This window comes from Ipomoea nil, unplaced genomic scaffold, assembly GCF_001879475.1.
Source record: "Ipomoea nil cultivar Tokyo-kokei standard unplaced genomic scaffold, Asagao_1.1 scaffold0873, whole genome shotgun sequence".
NCBI classification, from domain to species: Eukaryota; Viridiplantae; Streptophyta; class Magnoliopsida; order Solanales; family Convolvulaceae; genus Ipomoea; species Ipomoea nil.
Genome location: NW_017617301.1, coordinates 667,449 through 679,613, shown reverse-complemented (window position 1 = coordinate 679,613; position 12,165 = coordinate 667,449). Strand labels below are relative to the sequence as shown.

The following is a 12,165-nucleotide window of genomic DNA, read 5'->3' as shown; positions in this document are numbered from 1 at the left end:
GTTGATGTGTTTCTTGACCGTGTGCGATTCGCTCGATCTTCCCCAGTCTATATCTCTCTTCAACCAACTTTTTCAAGTCGGCAAAGTAGCTAAGTTGGCATCGGGCTTTCTTCAAATCTCCTAGCAGAGCGGCTACCGTTTCATAAACGGCTTGTCCAACTGTCACAAGCACCAGAAGAAGGGCTTCTTCTTCGTCCGCCCGGCTGAACCCCATGAGCCTTTTGCCTTCATCACCTCTTTAGTGTCCTTCTTACTTCCGGCTGAGCAAAAAGACGGCTTGCGACAAGGAGACGGTCGATCACTTGTCTCTTTTGATCGGCATGGATGAACTTATAGTCGGTCGCTGGTTGCGGTTGAAGGCGCTTGACCGGGCTGGTCTTCTGCCTGAGTGTTCGCCGACCATAGGCTGCCACTCTTCCCCTATTCCCCTATACATTTTGGGTGCCACAACCATGTACTGACCCGTACCTTTTCAGGCAACAACGACTCCGACGACCTGTTCGCCGACAACGATGTACAAGAGGTCGTTGAGCCTCCCCAAGCTCCTGCTGTCGACTCTGCATCACCCACCACTACATCCCCAAAGTCGTTGAGCCTCCCCAAGCTCCTGCAGCCGACAACGATGTACAAGAGGAGGACTACCACTCAGACGCCCAGGACCAGCAACGTGAGATCTACACCGTCTTGCTGGGCCTAGGACCCCAAATTCGTCCTTGAGGACAAAGGCCTCCCAGCCTAGCTGCCCAACTTCAAACGGAGGTCGGACGTTCATGTGATTTAGCTTTCGCCTTGACCATTCGAATGGCTGGCCGACCACGTGATTTAGCTTTTGCCTCAACCATTTAAATGGGTGGTCGGTCACCTGACTTAGCTTTCGCCTCGACCATTCGAATGGCTGGTCGGCCACCTACTTTAGCTTTTGCCTCGACCATTCGAATGGCTGGTCGACCACTTGACTTAGCTTTCGCCTCGACCATTTGAATGGATGGTCGGCCACCTGACATAGCTTTCGCCTCGACCATTCGAATGGTTGGTCGACCACCTGACTTAGCTTTCGCCTCAACCATTCAAATTCCTGGTAGGCCACCGAGAGTGGGTTTCACCTATACCATTCATATGGCTGGTTGTCCACCAAGAGCGGTTTTTTACTAGACCATTCATACGGATGGTTGTCCACCAAGGGCGACTTTCACCTAGACCATTCATATAGCTGGTTCTCCACCAAGAGTTGCTTTCGTCTAGACCATTCATACAACTGGTTGTCCACCAAGAGCGGTTTTCTCCTAGACCATTAACACGGCTAGCCGTCCACCAAAGTTAGCTTTCGCCCTTCACCGCTTAGAAAGGTGGGTGGTCCACCTTGATGGATTTTCATCTCGACTCCTTTCGATCATCCAAATATAAACTTGTACTCCTTAGAATTGTTGAAAGATAACTGACCAGTCGGTCTTACAATCACTCGAGAGAAATCACTGAAAGAACTTCTTATGGTGGTGCGAGTTCCACATTCTGTCCATCGACCGACCGCCCATGGTTTCCAGTCGGTAAGTTCCTGGCTGGACCATGGCCGCCACTCGGTAAGGGCTTTCCCATTTGAGAGCAAAATTTCCTCCTTCCAACGGCCGACTGGCCGTTCGATCCCTAAGAACTAAGTCACCCACCTGAAAGTATCGGGGTTTATCCCACTTATCCTGGTACCTTTTGACTGGCTGTCGATACTCGGCCATTCTTCGTTGGGCAACATCCCTCATTTCTTCAAGGAAGTTCTTCTCTATTTGCAGGCTCTCTTCATTTTCTTCATCCGAGTACTGAAGCACTCGTCGATTGGGCTCCCAGACCTTAATCGGCACCTTGGCCTTAAAACCATAATCTAGAGAGAAAGGAGTTTCTCCAGTTTCTCTTCGCGGAGTTGTTCTGTATGTCCATAACACACGATCCAACTCGTTCACCAACTTTCCCATAGGCCGCTTAGCCTATTCCAAATCCCGTTTGAGATGGTCTGGTTGATATTCTCCGCTTGTCCATTCGCTTGGGGATACGAGATTGAGACTTTAGTGTGGTGGATCTGGTACTGTTGTCAGAACTTGGTAAACAGTTGGCAGTCGAACTGTTGATCATTGTTGCTGACAAGGTGCTCAGGCAGCCCGAAGCAGCATATAACATTCTTCGAGAAGAAACACCGACACTGTTGCTCGGTGATATTGACTAAGGGCTCCGCCTCCACCCACTTAGTGAAATAATTGATTGTGACGATACAAAACCAGAACTGACCTGGCGCTTGGGGCAAAGGTCCCAATAGGTCTATTCTTCACACTTGCAAAGGGGATCGCAATCGTGATCGGGGTGTAGAAGGAAGTCGGTCGAGTACCTTTTATGGCAAACGCTTGGCAAAATACACACTTGGTGACCTTTTCGATGCTGTCCCGGACCATAGTCGGCCAATAGTATCCTTGTATCACCAATTTCCGCGTGATGGTCGCTCACCTTGCCGAAGTGGCAGGGGTGGTCGTGGAAAAACTTCTTTAAAGCTCTTGGCCGGGACTCAGTTACACTCTACTTTACCCCATCCAGATACAAGAAATTCTTCTTGGGTCGGATGTTGGCCATGTAATTTGATAGGAAGAGCTCGACTAACTCCTGAAAACTTTCGAACCGAGCCGATAGAGCTAAGAACCTTCCTTGTGCCGAACCAGTTAGCGTAGTGAAGAAGGCCCTGCATAACAATGGTTCCTCCGTACCAGCTACTTGCATTCGGGCCTAGAAGCTAATCAAATGCTCATTAGGATCGCCAGTCCCATCATATGCGCCATGTTCAAGCATCTTAAACTTAGCTGACACCTTATAAGCCAATATTTCAGGCGTAAAGGGTGAGGCGGGTAGTAAACTGTGCATGCTTGACTTCCTTCCTTCTAATTTCTCTCTCAAATCCCAAACCTCTTGGGCGAGGTCGGCTACCTCAACTCGAACCCGTCCGGGTTCCACCTGAGATTCACCGCTACTTTCCAGCACTGAGTACGATTCTCTATGCATCGCCTCCCTCCGTTCTCGATTATTTCTAGGCTTAAGGACTTCTTCCTCTCTAGACTCCCTACCAACAAGATTAACCTCTCGATGCACGAACCACTCGCCAAGCCTATCCAAATTCGAACAATGAGTCGCCGCGAAACCCAATCTTGAGCGAACAGGAGATCGATGATAATACACTGATTGATCATGATCCACCCGCTCAGATTAAGGGGGCGGAATCTCCGTCGCTTGCTAAACGGGGGAGGGGCATGGGCACCCACCAGAGCAGGCCCTGCTCTCAAGTTCAACTCTCGCTCATAGAGATCCAGCGCTTGATTCATTACCTCAGAGAAGGTGTGAGTGTGTGACCAGCCGGCGTCGGTGGCGGGACTGGTGGCACGTTGTCTGCCAATTCCTCACAGGACGGAAGATCATCCGAATGGCCGTTGATAGTAGGCTCATGCTCGCTGCTCTTTTGATGGCTGAGCTGCTCTTGTAAATCTCGTCCCTGTGACACTCGGTCCTGGCCGGTGGCCACTTGGGTTCTGATCATTCTTGCCATCTTCAAGTCTCACGCTCCTTGTTTGGATATGGTGACACGGCTTCTTTTATTGTTTCCTACATATGGAGCCAATGTTGGTTTTATTGACTACCGGGGTAGTCAAACGGCTGGCTAACACCACCGGAAAAATAAATTAATGGCCGAAAAATAAGTGCTCAATATTTATTGTAGGTAGATGAAAAGTTTAACCCCTTTTTAGGGTTTACAATGAGGTATTTATACTAGAATTAATGAGCTTAATCTAGGCAAGTTCTCATTGCCATAAATATATTTGATATTCTCTCTTATTTTCACCGATTTCCTTCCCTAAACTCCATTTGCTATCCTCTCTTTTTTTTCACCGATTTCCTTCCCTAAACTCAGCTGATCTCCTTTCCTTATTGCTTCTGCGTATCCTGTGAAATCTGCTCACCAGATCGCCTGAAGGTTCTGCCATGTCTCCGGCACTGTTTCGAGTCTCTCTCGGTCTCGGAGTCGGCTATTCCGTCCTTCGGTAGGCTGCCTTGACCAATCGCCACATGCGCCTCTTCTCCGACTCCTCGGGGTACCAGGTGCTCCCTTGGGAGACTACACCCTTACTTGTTCAGTCGGGCCTCCGCCTCCGACTTCTCAGCTACTTTACCGACTACTGATCCCTACCACTCAACCTCCGACCAGATACGGCTTGAGCTGTGTGGACACTTGAGTTGCTCATCCCGACATCCAAGTGGCTGAGCTGTACTCTCGGTCGGGTGTTGGGCCAGGACCCCGAGTTCCTGGTCGGCCTAGTACACTTCTTAAAGAACCCATTCGGCTCCCTTATGCCAACCGACCGCGTCATTTACCTCCTACCGCGATTAGCTTGAGCTACCATTATACTCACTGCCAGCCGACTGTCCCTGCTGCCCTTGTCCCGCTGTCTTCTCCTACTCCTGTGCTTACTTCCAGTCTCATTTATTGCGTGACCCGACCCGAATTGAATTGGATGGGTTAGTTTTACCCTCCATCAGGCACATAACAAGATAGCTACAAACACATAATATGTTAACTGCAGTTAACATATTATGCGTATATGCAGTTACCCTGTTAACCCATATTATGCGTATATGCAGTTACCCTGTTAACCGTTAATTACAGGTATAAAATATGTCAACTGCAAACATTGGAAGGTTATTTTGGACCAGGATTCACAATGCAAGGTAGATCTTGGTCCATAGTATAATTTGCCCTAAATCAAACACCATTCTTTTTTTTTTTTTTTAATAATCTAGATTTCTAGGCTTCGTCAGATTATATTATGAACGTAGAACTTCTACGTACAAAGAGTTGAACCCAAATTTTATGTTCGTACCAAGAATCGAACTCATCCTACCACTAAAAGTTTTAAGTGATATTCTTTATCCACTAAATTAATATATTGAAGCAAACACCACTCTTTTTAGCAATATATTAAGATTCCATCAACGAAGCTAGATCTATCTGATGTATATATGGAATAAAAAAAATGTATAATTAGCAGTTTTTGGTTAATTTGTGAGTGTTGATTCCAGAGCAGAGGAAGCGGGAAATTATGCTGTGGACATAGTCCACCTTGCAAAGTGAACTCAAGTCTAAAACATGCGTATAGAATATCGGTGTTGTTAATGGCACTATTTTCTCAGCTAATGATATTTCTTTTGTGAATATAGAGTTCAAAAATTGTGTTATACTGTTGAATATAGAGTTGTGTAATTGTAAATACAGAGTTCTTAAATTGTGAATATAGAGATATGAAATTATGAATATAGAGTTATTACATTTTTTTTTTTTGTCAGAAGATATTCTGAATATAGAGTTTTGTAATTGTGAATATAAAATTATGCAATTGTAAATATTGAGTTCTGTAATTTTGTATATTGAGATCTAAAATTGTAAATAGTCACTTCTAGATTGGTGAATATAGAGTTCTAAAATTGCAAATATAGAGTTTAAAAATTATGAATATAGAAGAACAAATTCTGAAGACAAACAGCAAGTTAACGACAAAGAAGGAAGCAATTGTTTTTTTTTTTTTTTTTTTTTTAAATTCAGACAGCGTCGTTTTGGACTTGGGTCCACTTTGCAAGGTGAACCTGAGTCCATGACATAACAATTGCATAGGAAGCACCACCCTAGTATGTAGGCAGCTAGGGTATAGATAGGGGTTATAGATAATTAATAATGGTTGTTTCTATGTGGTTCGAGTGATGTAAACTATATTAGGCCTATCCCGGCCATCACCTAATAGTTATTGTGTGGCCGTAGTCTATATAATTGTGTGAACCACGTTCTAAAACGACTATATTATATATTTTTATTATTTTAACACATAAAATATATTATTTTAATATATAATGTACATTATTATTTTAACACATAATGTACATTATTCTTACTCATTATATTTAACAATATTATTTTGAACCGTGATTCACACAATTATGTGGACCGTAATTTGGCGGCCATCACCTCACCATGTACAGAATATATATTCCCGACCCATCTCTTTCCTTTTTATTTTATTTGTAAAATATTCTATTTCTCCATCACATTAATGAAACATGCATGTTATCATCATGTGCTTCAACGTTATCCAATAGTCACAAACTCACCCGGTTTCAACTCAAATGAGTTTGAGACACTTAAATATAAAATCTAATATCAAGAGTTTATTTGTAGGGGTGGACAATACAGTTTGATTTTTCTGAACTGAACTGAATCAAACCGAACTAATTAAGTTCGATAATATATTAAATAGTCGAACGATAATAGATTTTTGTATATATCAATCGATTTGGTAAAAAATCATACCGAACCGTTTGATTTTTTAATAATAATAATAATAATAATAATAATAATAATAATAATAATAAAAGAAGTCAATCCAAACCCCTTGATGCTTACTCTGCCTTTCAACTCATATTCTCATTGGTATGTCTATTAAATGTTTTATTTGATTTCTTTATGGTTTGTTCTCTACTTTGCAACCACAATTGTTCTTTGCCTATCAATTATCTCTAACTTGAGTTATTTTTACAATATTTAGTATTTTCCTCGTTTCATGTGTCTATGAAATTATTGTGCTTTAACATCATTAATTTTGATTTCTAATGCTTGGAAATACTTTTCCCGTGCTTAGAAGCACCGGGAAATATTTCTAGTGCACTGGAATATTATTTTCCAGTTGCACTGCAAAATAATATTTCAGTGCACAAAAAACTAATATTTCAGTACACTGAAAATATATTTTGTCAAGTAATGATGGATTGTGTCCAAAATTAAATATACAGTATTTGCCACTTGTTCTCCAAACATTAACTATATAGATGAATATAATGATTCTTCATCTTGTCAACAAAACATTCCAAGTGAGGCAACTGAAGAGTCGGTTAGGCAAAAAAGTCAACTGATGTTTGCTAATTAGTACTTAGTAGTGTGTTCGAACTTTAGATTGATATTTTGTTATATAATGTTTAGACTTTAAATTTGGACTATATGAATATGTATTGTTTGGTAGTGTGTTTGTAAAATTAGAAAATGTTAAAAATTAGGGTTCTTAAACTGAACCGATCTAATTCGGAACTGAAATCAAACTTTTTCAAACCAAATCCAAACCAAACCAAACTGTAATGTTAAACCGAATGGTATCATTTTTTTAATACCAAAATACATATACCGAAATCGAAATCGAAAAAAAAAAACTGAAATGAATCCCGATACACCTACTCCTATTTATTTGCATGTAATATATAATGTTTTTTGAAGAGTTATTTTCGAATGAAGTCAACTAAGACTCAATTTGATTAATCATATACTACATTAGATGGAGATTTAAAGAGGTAAATCCAGCATCCAATCATTGAAACCGTCGCTAATTGCTGATTTACTATTTAAGTATATATAAAAAAAAAATAAAGTCAAGCTTTTGTTTCTAACTATAGCTTTGGGGGTAGGCGTAATAAACTGCTAGCTCTTGCCATGGCGGAGCCATAAGGTTTCATTTTGGGGGCCAAAACTATATATTTGTAAACAATGGCGGCTATTTATTAGTCAGCAAGTGATTTGCGACAAGCAAAATGTAGACCTAATTTTTTCTTCACAAATATATGATTATTTTGGATTGTGATGAATTTTTTATAATTTATCTATGAAAATTTTCATACAAATTCTTGTATTTTCTTATAGTGATATAATTAAATTTATATAATTCTTTATACAATAAAAAGAAGAAGAAGGAAAAAAACAAAGCTAGACAATTAATAAACAAATGATGAAATATTTATACAAACTGTTAAAATGTTACATTTATTTTGGCACTTTCATTCATCTCATTTAATTATATGTCGTGATAATTGATATCAGAACATGTCAATATACTATGAAATGCAATACTAATGAAATACATTAATTATTATTATTAAAAAAAATAAAATAAAATAAAAAAACAACCTAGCAAGCTCGCCCACGTACTACTCCTATCACCTCTTAAACACTCGAATCTTATTAGGACCACTTAATATTGTGTATAGTGTCTTAGCTTGCATAACGAGAAACCCACATTTAATTATAATTCTATTTTAAGATTTGTTTCCACCACAAATCAATCATGGACCATGGTTTTCACGAATCACAGACATAAGATTTATTTTTAGAATTGGAAAAACGACGCTTTTGGCCCTTGAATTGTTTTACTTTTAAAAATTTAGTCTCTATCAATTAATTTGAACAAACCTAACCCTTTAATTGTTCATAATGTAGCATATTTGGTCCATCATGTTATATAATCAGAATTGTTTTTAATAATTTATATAATTTATTTATTCAAAATTAAAAATATTTTTTTATCATAAATAAATACATAAATTAAAAAAAAAAAAAAAAAAAAACCGCCGATGGCTGCCCAGCAGGACGGCCGCGGCCATGGCCGACGAAGGAATATGGCCATGGCCGTCTCCGTGAAGAAGACGGCCACCGACTGTCCGGTGGCGGTTTTTTTTTTTTAAGTTTTTTAATTTATGTATTTATTTATAATAAAAAATTATTTTTAATTTTGAATAAATAAATTATATAAATTATTAAAAACAATTCTAATTATATAACATGAGGGACCAAATGTGCTACATTATGAACAATTAAAAGGTTATGTATATTCAAATCAATTGATAAGGGCTAAATTTCTAAAAGTAAAACAATTGAGGGGCCAAAAGCGCCGTTTTCCCTTTAGTATATATTGAATATTCATTTTTTAAAGTTTATGTTTGTATACTGAATATTCATTATTTAGTATATTATCTAAAAATGAATTTTCAATATATTAAAAATAAACATTCAATATACTAAAAATAAATATGTATCAATGTCCTGCAGTATAATTTGCCACAACAAATGTACACACATCATATTAAACAATTTTGGTAACTATAACTATTACAATATTAATAACTTCACTTATTATGTAGTAGCTTAGGTATTTAATGCGCCTCTCCATCTATGATAATTATATATCTATCTACTATACTAATAAAAGCCCAAGAGGGTTAGGCCTAAAATGGGTAGAAAAAATGTCTGCTACAGTTTTTAATCAAATGAATGGCTCAAATTAATCATAAAATTGATTAGATTTAAATTTTACAATGAGATTTACTTAAATACCCACACACCGTTAGTCCATCCGTTAAAATTTTAAGAATTACCGTTAGTTCACCATTAATATATCTCTTAACGCCAAACCTCGCCATAAGGAATTTAGCCACCTCACAGGTCATCGTTCAGAAAATCGCAAGAGGTTTCGCCAAATTTCCCTCAAACTGCTAGCTCACCAGTTTTGCTTGATCAGTTCCTCTTGCTGCTATGTTCTTGTTTAGAAAATCGCAAGCGCAAGGTTCCACCAAATTTCCCTCAAGTTGCTGATTTATTTCGCCAAACCTCGCCAGTCATGTTCAGAAGGAATTTAGCCATCAAGGTTTCGCCAAACCTCGCCAAATCGCAAGGATATCGCAGGTATTTTAGCCAGACTCCTTTTGTTGGGTTTTAGTCATCGCCGTTTAGTACACCCGCAGGATATAGCAGGTATTTTAGCACCCCTGTGGTTTACCGTCTGCATGATTTGGCACCAACCGAGCAACCGACGACAAATGAGATTACTTGGGCCTCCCTTTGTATAACAAGTTGCTTGATACTGTCGAGAAGAAATACGTAGACGATAATTTCAAACATCTAAAATTGATTTGGTAAGTTGTTTGATTTTCAGTTTAAGTTCTTTGGACATGTTATGTTACCTACTAATAGATGAATCAGAACTTGGTCAGTATCACCACGGATGTCATTGACTGGTATGCTCGAGCATCAGGGGGTTCGTTGCTGGTTGGTAGTCACTAGATATGTCTGGTGATTTAGTTACAATTTATGTTCAATACTCTATTTCTTTGTGTGATTTTCCTTTTCTCTGTATGTGTATATGTGTAGAAAAATGTCAGGTATGCATTGTGCTAATACTCTTCTAAATAACAACTCTTTATAGTTTTTTCCAGTTGTTGAAGAACAGCAATGATAACTGAAATTAGAACTTTTCTTAGAAATTTCAAATAATGTGAGTATGATGTTAACATTGAACCTTATTTTGAGTTATTGGTGAATAAAGAATTTGCTATTGAATTTTGAATTGAATGATTGTCTAATCAGTCAGATCCTAAAGGTAATAAGCATACAAATTTCAAGACTGCTTTAGAAGATGACAAGGTCTGTGATCTTTCATTTTATTTTCAAGTTACTTTGTAAAAATCATTAACTGGCATTGACAAGTTCCTAATTCATAATTCTAAATCTTATAATTTCAGGTTAAATTAGGGGAAGAGGGCTGGAAAGACAGATATTATGCAGAAAAAATTGGGGTTGAATATGTTGAAGATTGTGATAGGGTTCGTAGGGATACAGTAAGGATATTCATTCTTGCTGTACTGCCTTTAAACATGAAAAGAACTAGAATATTCCAATCCAGTTGTAAGGATTATTTTTTGTCTTCTTGTTGATTCTCTTGGTCATTTGTTTTTTCTTTCTTGTTTGGTCTAATTTATATTTTTCCTCTTGGGTTGTGTGGATTGTGACTTCTATACTACATCTGATTTAATTGCAATGATCCTTACAATGTAGAATATTACTCTCTATGTCATTTTTACTTCTGCATCCATAAAACATGTTTAAATTAGAGGTGGGTTTAACGGTATAAATGAATATTACATGTACCTGCTGCATCTCATACTCAAATCAGTTGCAAACTAATCATCTCGCTTATCATGAAATTGAACTTCATCTTCAATTTTCCTTTCAATAATAGCTTTCAGTTTTACATAGGTTTTGAAATATGCTGAAGGGATATGTTGGGTAATGCATTATTACTGCCAAGGAGTCTGCTCCTGGCAATGGTATGCCCTTTCAGAAGATGATATTAGTAATAGTTATGATCTTTGCTTTACTCAACCTGAAATTGTTATGTTGCAGGTTTTATCCTTACCACTATGCTCCCTTTGCATCTGATTTTCATGGTTTTGATCAATTAGACATAACTTTCACACTAGGCAAGCCCTTCAAGCCTTTTGATCAATTGATAGGTGTCCTTCCAGCTGCAAAGTTTTTGGACTTATTTATACTTTTTTTTTTTGTTTTGTTTTTAAAGATTCTTATATTGGTCATATATGCGAATATTAATATTCTTATTGTAACCAAAATTGTTGCACACACGTAGTGCACAAGCACTCCCTCTTTCGTACAAGAAGTTGATGACAGATCCACTGTCCCCCATTTTGGACTTCTATCCTCCTGGTATGATGAATTCTACTAAATTGAATTTTTTTGCTTGATTAGTTCCTTCTGTGAAGTATGATTATTCTTTCATGGCAGATTTTGAGCTTGACATCAATGGAAAAAGGCATTCATGGCAAGTATTTGTTGATAACCTACTTTCTTCATTTATGCACATCCTCAGTTCTGAAATGCCCCCTCTGAAACTAACCTTCTTGCAATTTCACATTTCCACTTGTCAGTTTTGCTCCTGTCTTAATTGCATCCATTGATTGCTCCTGCTTATTTTCCTTTGATATGCAGGCTGTAAGTTACCATTTTTTAAGGAATTCCTTATTCTCTCAGAGATAGCAAAAGTTGTGAACACATTGACGGTAGTTGTTCTTGCTGTGGATAAATAGTCATCTTTTTACATTTTTTGATTGCAATTTTGATAAATTTGAATGGTATCTTTATTATATAGGATGAAGAAAAGCAGAGAAACAACCTTGGACTTGATATGCTATTTGTTCATGGATCACATCCTTTAGGTGGAAAGATCTTTTCATTCTGTAAACGGAATAAAGATAATCCAAATCAACTCAGAATTCAGGTTTGATATGTTCATGGAATTATAATATTGAGCAACCTTTGGGCAATTGAAATATCATGCACCATGTGGATGGAGCAAGGTACATCCTTGTCTCTGATGTTCATCACAATTGTACTCCATGTTTATTGAATTATGCTCTTTCATAAAGGCTACAAATTTGCATGAAATAAAATAACAGTCATTTCATCTTTTGTATTGTCTACCTACTTTC

General features: G+C 38.0%; 2 long non-coding RNA genes across 2 annotated transcripts; both read left to right on the top strand.

Annotated features, from left to right (window-relative positions):
- The first annotated feature begins 9,473 nt into the window (after positions 1-9,473).
- Positions 9,474-11,223, top strand: LOC109178869. The gene is made up of 4 exons (XR_002053774.1): positions 9,474-9,565; positions 10,402-10,564; positions 10,916-10,986; positions 11,063-11,223. It is a non-coding gene; the product is annotated as an uncharacterized LOC109178869 (long non-coding RNA).
- Positions 11,224-11,683: 460 nt separating this feature from the next.
- LOC109178871 lies at positions 11,684-11,914 on the top strand. The gene is made up of 2 exons (XR_002053775.1): positions 11,684-11,736; positions 11,826-11,914. It is a non-coding gene; the product is annotated as an uncharacterized LOC109178871 (long non-coding RNA).
- Positions 11,915-12,165: the final 251 nt, after the last annotated feature.